General features: G+C 33.9%; 1 protein-coding gene across 9 annotated transcripts in view; it reads right to left on the reverse strand.

The window, feature by feature from the left end:
* LOC106868399 (peroxisome proliferator-activated receptor delta) overlaps nucleotides 1–13,414 on the reverse strand; it is a 609,065-nt gene that overhangs the window by 43,181 nt on the left and 552,470 nt on the right. The window lies entirely within an intron of this gene.

A 13,414-nucleotide genomic window follows, 5' to 3' on the forward strand; every position in this document is an offset into this window, starting at 1 on the left:
TATGTGTATATATATATATATATATATATATATATATATATATATATATATATATATATATATATATATATATATATATATATATGTATGTATATATAAATATCTGGCGATCGCAAATACATTCTGAAATATAGGTGCTCTTGCCCCCGTGAATTCAGTAATTTAACGAAAGATGTGAAGTACATTTCGCCGCCTCCTTTTTGATTGGTATAAACATACACTTATACACTCCGGAAGAAAGAAGAACAGCAATATCGAACCTAGCAGGATTTGAAATCAGAACTTAAAATCCTATATCTTAACACCACAGGCTATTCTGCCTGTGGTTTTTTTCTTATCCTATCAGCAATTTATCTTTTAGGATTATTAATTGTAAAGATAGTGACGCCATTAATTGCTGTATTGTTTATGATTTTCAGGATTGTGATAATAATAGCTGTGGCAGTTATTATTCTTTTATTGTTGTTTATCTTTGTGTTGGGGGGTATAAATATTGGTAATGGGAAGTAGATGACTCATTGAAAGGATAACGGGATGGATTAACCAAAGTACTGATATCAATGGAGAGAAATGTTAGAGATAAAAAAAATCCCTAAATTTTTATTGATATTACCCTTAACTACGTAATAAAAATTTGATGCATTAGAGAATAGATATTGAACGAGTAGTTTGATAAAAGTAAACTAATGTGAATTACTTGTTACATTAGCTTCTACCACAATGATATAAATGCAGCTGTTCCTAATGATGATTAATAATCGACCTAATATCGAAATTAGTTGATAATTAGTAAACCTATCAACGCAAAGATAAATCGTAATATAATGATAAAGAACTACGACTTCTGTACACTTTTTAATAATGTTCTAACATTCATTGCTCAGATTCGAACAAGGGCACTGATTTTCAGGTAAGAGCGGCAATATTATATATCATGTTGTGAGTCCCAAGACACCTAATGAAAGCTGGAGGGTATATCAGCCGAAATGTTGTGTTCATAACAAACAAGATGAAGACAAATATCCGTCAGATGTAAATAATGTAAATAATGTACATAATTCCTCGTCTTTTAAATATAGAACTGAAATAAGTTAACCTTCGTGGAAGTTGAGCCCAAAATATAAATACCTCGCGTAATTTGTCCGATGCTCAAACGATGCTATTTATTCAAAGGGCCCTCAGATTGTATAAATGAAGCAGTAATATTTCATTGAATTATAGGAATCGACTAATATGAATTACGATCAACGGAACAGCCTGCTCGTACAATTAACGTGCAAGTGGCTGAGTACTCCAAATATACATGCACCTTTAACGTCGTTCTCCGAGAAGTTCATCGCGAGAGAGAATGAGACAAGGCTGGCCATTTGAAGCACAGGTGCAATTCAGTTTTGCCAGCTGAGTGAACTGGAGCAAGGTGAAATAAAGTGTCAGGGACACAACGTGCTGCCGGGAATCGAACACGGGACCTTACGCCCGTGAACCGAATATCGTAAACACTATGCTATGCACCTTCTTTCTCCCCTCTCTCTCCTCTCTCCCTCTCTCTAGATATATACATACACACACATATATATATATGTACAAACACGTCGTTTTATTATCTTATATTCAAGTTTAAGCAAATTAACAGTATTAGTTTTTAGGTTAAAATTATATGAATATGCTTAAGATTATATCATTTTAAACATTAATGGATTAACTTACTTTATTTAAGAATATTCCTCCGTATAGAATATAACCAGTTTGCTTAATGGATAAATCCTCGCAAACATCTAAGTTGATATTTTATATCCATGATCTACGTATGTATGTGTGTATGTATGTATGTATGTATGTATGTATGTATGTATGTATATATATATATATATATATATATATATATATATATATATATATATATATATATATATATATATATATATATATATAAATCTGTCTCTGTGTGTGTATCCTATCAAATTGCATTATTACGTTAACCGATTTAGTTTTAAGTTGGTTACACGATCTTTGTTGCAAAATCCATATGAAATAAGGTTTTCAAAGATACTGTTGTATAGACATCCACAAATTCAAATGGAAATGATGATTCAATTGAAATGAGGACAACTGATATTTATTTCATTACATTTAAGGAAAGCCGTTCAGCATTCACATCAAACATAATTAACTGAAACAACTGGGGAGTAAGGCATTCGCAGACCAAGCAAATAATCTGGAATTAAAATAATTAATTGCTTTGTAAAACAGGGAGAATAATCTAGCAGTAAATATCTACTCCATGTTGAAATATATGCAGCTTCATTTGAATATTAAATGTTTGTTCCTAAGTATTGAGAGGATATTCAATATATATTAGCAAATAAGGCATAAAGCCAAATATTATTATTCATTACATACAGATCAAAAATTAAAAAAATATATTTTAAAAACCCGCGGTAAAGTATGATATTGAAATATATAACATGAAATAAAAATATCTCCACCGCCACTCAGAATAAACTCCATTGTTTTGTTAACATGAAACATGCCCCTTTAAGTCAAGCTATGAATTCACAGAGATATTGTCTTAAAGAAATAGCGTTGGTTTAGTTTTCTTTCGAATATAATGAAATGTGATCTGATTTAACATGCTGTACAGAAATCCTGTGCTATTAACTGTTATTTGGGAATAATTATTTGATAGCATGACTACTATCAATTTGTTTTCATAATGTTACTACACTCTGCTTTCGCCGCACTACAAATGTTTTGCTTTGTGATTTTAGTTATACCGTAGGGGAATTTAGCTTCAAATCCTGCATAAAAAGAGCGGCAAGTAACGATACAATTCGCATTATATTACGTGATATAAGATTTCGAAATTAAATAAAGGTAATTATTGTGATTACGATAGTAGTAGTGTGGATCACAGTCATTCAAATACGCAGATCAGAATAATTAAGGAACTCTAAGCGATTAATTGCATAACTGTTAATATGAATGGAAGTTAGTGCGTCATAGATCCTGGTAATTGTTTTCATAAAGAGTGTGTCAACAGGTCATGATCAATAATACTTTCATTAAGGAAGTTTTGTGTGAACTTTTTCACTATGGCGAAGATACTTATTGCGTATTAGCCACTTTGCTAGGTGTACATAGACAAATACTGTACACACACACATATACTTGCATACATACACAAACACATACACAAACACATACATAATACATGCATACATACATACATACATGCATGCATGCACATACATACATGCATGCATACATACATACATACTCACACATACATATGTAAATACTCACAAACACACACATATATATATAGTAATTATAATTGTTATATTTACCCATCGCTACACCTACACAACGGTTTTATCGTCGAGAAGCCAGGATTTCCTACACCTGAATAATTTCGGTATTAGTCTGTTGATAGCCAAGAACTCGGATTGAGTGTTTCTCTGGAAAGACCCTAACTTTATAGCCTATCAGGACCTTATACATACATACATACATACATAATACACACATATATATACATATGCATACACAAACACGTGAAGGCGCGTGGCTTAGTGGTTAAGGATTTCGGTTCACGATCGTAAGGTTGTGAGTTCAATTCCCGGCGACGCGTTGTGTCCTTGAGCAAGACACTTTATTTCACGTTGCTCCAGTCAACTCAGCTGGCGAAAATGAGTAGTACCTGTATTTCAAAGGGCCGGCCTTGTCAAACTCTGTGTCACGCTGAATCTCCCTGAGAACTACGTTAGGGGTACACGTGACTGTGGATTGCTCAGTCACTTGCACGTTAATTTCACGAGCAGGCTGTCCCGTTGATCGCATCAGCTGGGACCCTCGTCGTCGTAACCGACGGAGTGCTCCTACACACACACACACACACACACACACACACACACACACACACACACACACACGCACACACGCACACACAAACATACACACACACGCACACACACATATGGTTGGGATGGTTTTGGTTAGATACTTCCGAAGAGAAGTTTGTAAAACAAAAGTTATTTTTCCTGAGGTAATTAAAATGCTTATATCTGGGAGTGCTGCAATGGATATATTATCTCGGAAATATTATCTCACTCTCTGTATATGAACTGCATGCTAGTAGATTCCCCACCAAAGAGGATCTCAGCACCTCACCTGAAGAATATACATAGTCAACATAAGTGCGACGTCCTTCCTCAGGTCAACAACATACAGCATTTCATAATAACAAATAACGTACAGCATACGAAGCCCGTTACCGTTAGTAAAAACAAAAATTACATCCCCGAACAATTCTACCCAGATGAAAATCCATCGAACAAATGCATGCTTGAATCATAGAAGAAAATCATGTAGACTGTCCTTAAGCCATTTGTCCACACTCACCGTGAAACTAATATAATCACGGTTGAGCAAGAAGCTAGGAAGAAAGGAGTTTGGTGACGTACTAAGCAACTTTTGATAAACAAAGCAGTGATGTCTGAAATGCAATGGATGCAATGCTTTCTCTTTCTGGATGGTAGATAACCTCTGACTTGCTAAAGGTTCAGAGATTATAATGAAGTCAATTGACGAAATGACATCGTCATGGATTACCACTCGGAAGACAAATACCGGAAGTGATTCTATAGATAGGATAAATTATCGCAGGCTTATACTCCGAAGCGACAGGGATGCTACTTACATTTTTAGTAACTACACTACGCATTTTAATGAGGAAATCTGAAGGTGATGTGATTAAAGTACGAGATTACATGAAGTCATAGTAAATTTTACTCTATTCTTAGTATTGAGTCCTCCCATTGGCTAACGTTCTATTGCTGCTCCCGAAGTCACTACACAAAGATATACCTCACCGTCACACAAGCACATGCGCGCAAAGGCACGTATATATAAACACACACACACACACACACACACACACACATATATATATGTATACACACACACACACACACACACACACACACACACATATATATATATATATATATATATATATTTATATACATATATATAAGTATATATATACATGTATGTGTTAGTGTGTATGTTTATGTATATCTACCTGTCTATTTACATATGTTTATGCATACATTCGTATGTATGCATGTATACGATACCTATATAAGAAGATTAGTCTATACATGCATATCTGCTTTTTATAGATATCATATTTTGAAAAATTCACTTGCCAAATTTGCTGACAGCAGCAACTCCTTGTGACAATCCTTTCTTTGAGAATCCACAATAAAATTAATTGAGAGAATGGCGACACATGCTCCAATTACGTTCATTTTAGAAATTGTTCTTTCTTCTAGTGCGTAATAATCTCTTTCGTCTTCTTTTTCACTGTCTTTAATTTTCACTTCCACAAAAATACACAAACTCAAGCATACGCATGCATACTTTTAACAATACCATACACACAAGTGTATTTATGTACGCATGTATACGTATGTATCTATGCATAAATACACACACACACACACACACACACACATATATGTATATATATATATATATATATATATATATATATATATATAAATGTATATGCATATACATACATATGTGTGTTTAAATAAATAGATATGTACATGTATATCTAACTCTCTCTCTCTCTCTCTCTCTCTCTCTATTTATATATATATATATATATATATATATATATATATATATATATATATATATATATATATATTTATATATATATATATATATATGCCGAGAAAGAGGGAGAAAACGCGTATATATATAATATTTATATGTGTGTATGCATTTTATGTTCATCTTAAGTCGCATGTTAAAGTGCATGTGAGTGTAGGCATGCGTTTGCTAATATCCAAAATCCAATACCTCTCTATACGAACGTGTTTAAATACATACATGTATATGTGTGAAAGGGAATCCGTAATTAGTTTTGTGCACGCTTTTATACCAATGTTTTTGTGTGTATTTATATGTGCGCATTTATGTACGATTTTTGTCATACATATTTGAAATTTATTCGTCTATTTTTCTAGTGTTTATAACAATAGTATATTTTCGAAAATCAGCTAATTACTTTATCTTAATTATAAATTAATTAATTAATCAAATGCTCGAAGTATGTTGTTTGTGCAGTCTAATTACGATAATTATCCAGAAACATTTACATAAAATACTATTTGGCACGCATGTGCGATATATAATGTTGCTGATGCAAAAGAAATCTTATAGACTTGCTAAAACACTTTGAAGCATTAAGTTAGTCGTTACCTTTAAACGGTTTACGACAAGGTAAAAAGTCGTGACTCAACTGTAAAATCGTCAATATTTATACGAATAAAATTAAGAAGCAATAAAACCTGTAGTTCATAGTGATACTTTCTATATATAATTTCTGGTTAAATGTAATATAGATTTCTAGATAACTTACGGTTAGTAATTCTTAATGTTATTCTATTGCACTCTTTTTTTATTGAACAAAATCTAGACAAGTGGTAATGTGAAACAGTTGGTGAGACATTGAATAACTTCGTCTCTGTGCCGCATGTGAGTTTATCTTATACACATTCCCTTATACGTCAGACAAACATGAATACAAGCAACCACACAGGCTTATGCATATGCACGTATGTATCTCTGAATTTCAAGAGATGATTTCAACTTCATACAATATATTGTTACTTCGAAAGTGAACTCAGTAGAATGAAATACAAACGTACTTTAAATGGACTATGCATATAACTTTTAAATATTTCGATCTTCTTGAAGATACTAAACTGATATCTTACGTTTTATAACAAATCAAGATAGTTGTGTCCATGGATCGTCAATGAAATCTTTTTCCTGTTGTAACATTCTCTACAGGTTTATACCACATTTTAGAAAATAAATAAAAGCTGTCTTTTAAACATAGTTTTGGTATGTTAAAATCATTTAACTAATATTCTTTCATAATGATTTCCTAAGCCATTGTGCTGTGAATATATGTCTGCACACGTCGCTCTTGCAGCTTCTTATAAATGCCAATGCAAATCACTTGCTTAGCTATTTATTTTGCCTGTATATAATTAGGTTAAGCATTTTAAGTTAAATACGATTTAACCGTCTCCTAATACATTTGTTTCTAAATCTTTATTCTATATTAACCAAAATTTAGTTTAAAAAAACATGGTGAACATAACAAAAAGAGGTTGAATATAAATGATGGCTCATAAATAACGAACAAGGTGATGTTAAAAAAATCTCTTATTCACTGACAAAACATACTTTTATTGAGAAGCGAAAATTTGGGTAATTCATTTATAAAATAAATTTCTCAGAGTGTAAATTATCATGGATCTTTATTTCTTATTATTGTGCATCAACTAATTGCGCAAATTACCCGTTACTTTATTGAAACATAATAATAAATAGTAGCTTTTATCATATATCTTATCTCCCTTTTCTTTCCTAAAACACTTTCTTCTTTCTCTCTTCCCTTCTATAATGAAATATGATAAAATTAGCAAACCCTTAGTTATTTAGTACTAAAAAGAATTAACCGAGTCGAGATAGTAGCAATCAACGAATATTACAAACTGTATGGTGGAAACAAGAAAGAAAATAAACTGTAATTAAATGTATGCATAAAGATTATATATATTTCAATGCATTAAACACAAATTTAGTTCACTATCGAAAAAAGTAAAACAATATAGGCTTCCGACAATATTATTCTCTCCCTTGCAATAGAATTGAATAATCAATAAAACAACTTATCATAGTAGCTAGTATGTGATTTGAGGTAGGTTAGGATAACAATTATACTGGATTTTACATCCTTATAATCATCATATTTAAAATGAATGGATTCGTTTAATGTTTGTATACACTGCAAAATGTTTGGTATTTTCAGTCATGGTTGTGCTAGTAAGAAGTTTGTGTCACAAATTTGTGGTCTCGTGTTCTATCTCAGCGAACAGTTAAATGAGTATGCATCTTTAAACATAACTTCGACTTCACCAAAAGCTTCTGAATGAAATCTGGTAGATGGAATCTGTACGGAAGCACGCCAGATCGGGCATTCCTTTTCTTGGATAGTCGAGTCAATCCGTCGCCTGGCTTAATACCACGATCTAATGCTTGTAAATTGCAAGCGTTCTTCCACCATTCTTGGAGGTCCGGGAAAATATCATGGAAGCAGATTTTGAGAAAGAATAACCAAAGCCATATGATCTACGCTGTCTGAATCGAGGCGTCAGCCGATTTTTGACGAAAATGCGATTTGTAATGGAGTCTGTTCATTTTGATTGCCTCATTAACTCTACTGATAAATTTATTAATCTGACATAATCCTACTTCGTTATCCTTTCAAAACATGAAACATTTACAAATGTTGTGTAGCAAGAAAATCTGTTGTGGAAGGTTTAATAACCATGTGATATATTTTAAAATGTATCGCGGAATATATTAATATATTCTAGGTCATATTTCACACAAAATGGATTGTACTCATTATTATATTCTATGTCATGAAATACTATGTTCGAATAACAGCAATCAAGCGTGTGCGCATGTGCGTATGTATGCATGTTTGCGCGCGTGCGTACATGTGTGTTAGTATGTGTATGTATCTTTTTATGTTTTATCTTTTACTTGTTTTCGTCATTTGACTGCAACCATGCCGGGGCACCACCTTCGAGAATTCTTAGTAGAATGAATGGAGTCTAGTAGTTATTTTGTCTGTTTTTAAAGCCTGGTACTAATTCTAACTATCACTTTTGACGAACTGCTAGGTTACGGTAACGTAAACACACCGACGCAAACACAGACACAAAGACAGGCACACTGTGGGACTGAAGCAGGAAGCATGTGGTTAGGATGCAAGCTTCTAACAACACATCCACGCTTGCGTCATATATACGTAGGAATACAGATACCGTTTAGCCTACTGTTGTATTTTTGATTTGTATTTTAAGAATACACACAATAGCTTTTCTCTTGTCACTTAAATATTATCAAAAACATATTACAGTGTATGCTTCTTCTGCCCAATATTCTTTCCTGTTATTCTTTTACTTCTTTCAATCATTTGACTATGGCCATGCTGGAGCACCGTCTTGAAGATATCTAGTCCAACAAATTAACCACAGTACTTACATTTTTCTTAAGCCTAGTACTTATTATATCGGTCACTTTTGCCGAACTGCTTGATTACGGGGACATAAACACACACACACCGGTTGTCAAACGGCGATGGGGAGAACAAATACAGACACAAAGACACCCCCCCCCCCACACACACACACAAGACGTGCTTCTTTTAGTTTTCGTCAACGAAATCCACTAATAAGTTTTCGGTCGGCTAGAGGCTACAGTAGAATGCACTTGCACAATGTTTTACACAGTGGGACTGAAGACGGAAAAATGTAGTTGGGAAGTATGCATCTTACCACTCAACCATGTCTGTACCTGATGTGTCACAAAATTCTAAAGTTTGACTAAATTTGTCATATTGTATAATATTATATGCTATATATTGCTTTCCTCTCTTCAATAAATGAATTATGCTGTAATAAAATTTTAATATCAATAATATTATTTTTATGGCCCTAAGTACACACTCACAGACTCACTTATATCAGTGATTTTTGGGAACCTTGGTTATCTAACTATCTGGTTTAGTAATAATCTAGGGAAACTAGTTTCGCGAAGGCAAAAAGATCACGGCGATTGGCAAAATTACGGTTACAAACGGTTAACGGAACGGTAAAAATATGCAAGAATTTCCCAGAGGTTTTGCGTATAATATATCACAGATGTATGTTTATATACGAATACATAACATGCATATATATATATATATATATATATATATATATATATATATATATATACGTGAGTCAAAATACAGGAGTTTGCATGAAATGCATGCTTACTACCAAATATTACCATGCATTCATAACTGTGCAGGTACAAATATTCTTACATAGATATATGGCGGATTGTTTCTCTGCTACAAGGAAAATAAACTCAATAAGAAATACAAAAGCACACGTTAACATACTTACACACTCACACACATAGACACAAACACACATAAACATTTATACACATCTGCATAGTTTATGAAGTCAAATCTTTGAGAATTTATAACTGGGGTTAAGACGCATTGTATTTGGAAATCAAGTTATAGGCCGGCGCAGCAACTGGTGACGTCATCAGTAGTCCACAATACAGAATATGTAATAATACATAATGATTATTTCTTTCAGCTATGTATAGGGATAAATTTCGTAGAAGTTGAACCAACTCTATTCAAACTGATGCGATTATTTTATCGATCTGAGTGGGATTTGAACTAACAAAACAATTAAAGTGAATGAGTTAAACATTGTTAGATATTTCCTACAATACTCTACCGTTTCTATTAATCTACTGCCCTCATAATACGCGGGAATAAAAATTTCAATCGATTACCAAAAGCTATGTTCTTTCAATGTAGAAGTGATATGATCCATTGAATCGGATCTAGTACTTGGTTGCTTTTTAATTTATCAACGTCTGTACAAAAGGAAGTCAAAGTTATGTCGAGGAGATGTAAACTCTGAGAGCACAGAGGTACGAGGATGAAATTACATGCCGTTATGTAGCACACAAAAAAAGCAGCGAGCTGGCACAATCGCTATGACGCTGGACAAAATATCACAAATCATCGAGGCCGACTTTGCCTTTTGTCATCAAGAGGTCATTGTGCTGATATAGTAGATATACTGCGCGTAGAAGAAAATATTACATAGCACAATGTCAATTACGTCACACACATAATGCTGTATATTGGCAAAATATATTTTTTATTATTGCCGAACAATAATGTCCAGTAAGGGTTAAAAGTACACATTTGGTTACTTAGGTAGAACATAATACTTTGAAGTGGTCAGTGACTAAACCGGCTCACCAACTTGAGTGGCTTGCTACTCTTCTAAGAAGGGTGTCTGGTTACACTGCAACCCTAAAAGCAAAACCTGTCGAATGCTGGAGGAACTCCTTGTGAGCCAACGGTGATCCAGTGGGGGGGGGGGGGAAGCAATGGTAAACCATCCCAATACCTCTAGCAAGAAAACGTTACGAAAAATCAGAAGAAAGTAACGCTTCATTCAATGGGAGAACTCAAGCTTAAATTTGGAACACTTCCGATGTTGAGCCATGAACGCGCTGTAAAAGAGTACGATACATGACGACGATAGTTAGTTTGACACCATTTCTTAACATCTATCCATTTCTCTGATGCGTGAGGTATGGAAGTCTAGTCAACCACGATTGGATTTGGATGTCGTGGGATATAAAGATGAGAACGATAATTATGTTCCCAGTCTTCCTGTCAGACACTATCAAAAGAACAAAAAACACACATCGACGCCAAATACACACCAGTAAGAGAGGGCTATATAGAAGTTACTTAGGAACAATTTAGCACGTTATTACACAGTTTATATATGTGTGTGTGTGTATGTACACATATACAGATAGATATATTATATATATATATATATATATATATATATATATATATATATATATATAATACAAAGAATATATATACATGTATACACACATATATGTACATACTTACATCTACATGTGTATATACATGCATATCAGGGTACAGGACGTTAGAACAATAAACTACAGACAACGGAACGAACACATAGGAAAACGGAAAGCCACTTGGAATATCCCTTCATCAGCTGTCTCTATTCTATCTAGACGTTTCGAAGACAAGACAGAACGTACTCTAGAATAGTCTCTTCCTGAGTAGTGGATCAACCCACTACACAGAGGATTCCAAGGTGGCAAACACAAACCAAGACTGGAAAAAATGGACAGTGAAAACAACATTCAAAAGCCGTACGGCCAAACGCAAATCTGAGGTAGAACGCTAGTAGTTCGTCTTGCCTTCACAGCGGCTGGAGTGAAAAGAAAGTTGACCACAGGTCACACGAGAGCAGAGAGGATGGTGGAGGGAGGAAGTGGAACAAGGAGGAAGGGACAGAAGGGTATAGCAGTGAAGTAGAGGCCAGGACAGAGGTATAGATAGAAAGATGGAGGAAGACAGATAGATAAATAGATAGAAAGATAGATAGATAGATAGATAGACAGATAGATAGATAGATAGATAGAAAGATAGTCACGTCAGAATAATAGTAGACTTACTTGCAAAATAGGACGTGTGCGTCCAATAATGTAATAATACAAAGAATATACATATATATATATATATATATATATATATATATATATATATATATATATATATATATGTAGATGTAGATGTGTGTGTGTGCGTGTGTGCAGCAGAGAGATGCATGCCAAAATTCATGCTACCACTAATAAAAATCATGCAAATATGAAATATCGATGGAATGCATAAGAACATTGCAAACTGTCAAAGACAATGGCAAAGCAACTGGGCAGCGAGAAAAACAATTCACACTGTCAGTAATATTCAAGAAAAATCAATTCCACTAGACAGCGAAAAAATAATCAAAAATACATTGTAAATATGAAAATCTAGAAACTGAGAGAACGACAAAGCGAGGAAAGAAAATGGAAAAGATTGTCTTAATAATAGCCTCTTTGAAAATATTATATTAAAATTAACCGACAAATGCATATATGAAGCCCCTGTCCTTCCATTTATTCGAGATCCACGCTGCACACATATAACGCTGCTTAATTGCAATAACATATAACGAAGAAATTTCATTAAGACAGCATCAGACATCTCATGTTACCAAATACTACAAAATTGCGCTTGTTCAGTAAGAGAACTCAAAACATTTAAGACAACTCAAATAATAGAAACTATTTTTGTTATGACAAGAAGGATGTGAAAGATAATAAAGATAATAAAGACGATAACATCCACAGTAATGTTATTAATAATGGTTTCAAACTTCAGCACAAGGCCAGCAATTTTTCGGGTTAAGTCAATAAATCGGCCCAGTGCTCGACTGGTACATATTTTATCGACACCAAGAGGATGAAAGGCAAAGTCAACCCCCAACGGAGTTTGAACCTAGAACGTAAAGACGGACAAAATGCCGCTAAGCATTTTTCCCGTCATGCTAATAGTTCTGACAGATCGCTGCCTTAGTAATAATAATAATAATCCTTTCTATTATAGGTACAAGGCCTTAAATTTATTGGTGGGGTAAGTCTATCACATCGACCTCAGTACTTGACTGGTACTTAATTTATCGACCCCGAAGCACGAAAGGCAAAGTCGACCTCAGTGGAATTTGAACTCAGAACGTAAAGACGGGCAAAATACCACTAAGCATTTTGCCTGGTATGCTAATGATTCTTCCAGCTCACCGCCTTAATAATGATGATAATAATCCTTCCTACTATAGGCACAAGGCTTGGA

The sequence above is a fragment of the Octopus bimaculoides genome, chromosome 1 (assembly GCF_046866305.1).
Source record: "Octopus bimaculoides isolate indiv1 chromosome 1, ASM4686630v1, whole genome shotgun sequence".
NCBI classification, from domain to species: Eukaryota; Metazoa; Mollusca; class Cephalopoda; order Octopoda; family Octopodidae; genus Octopus; species Octopus bimaculoides.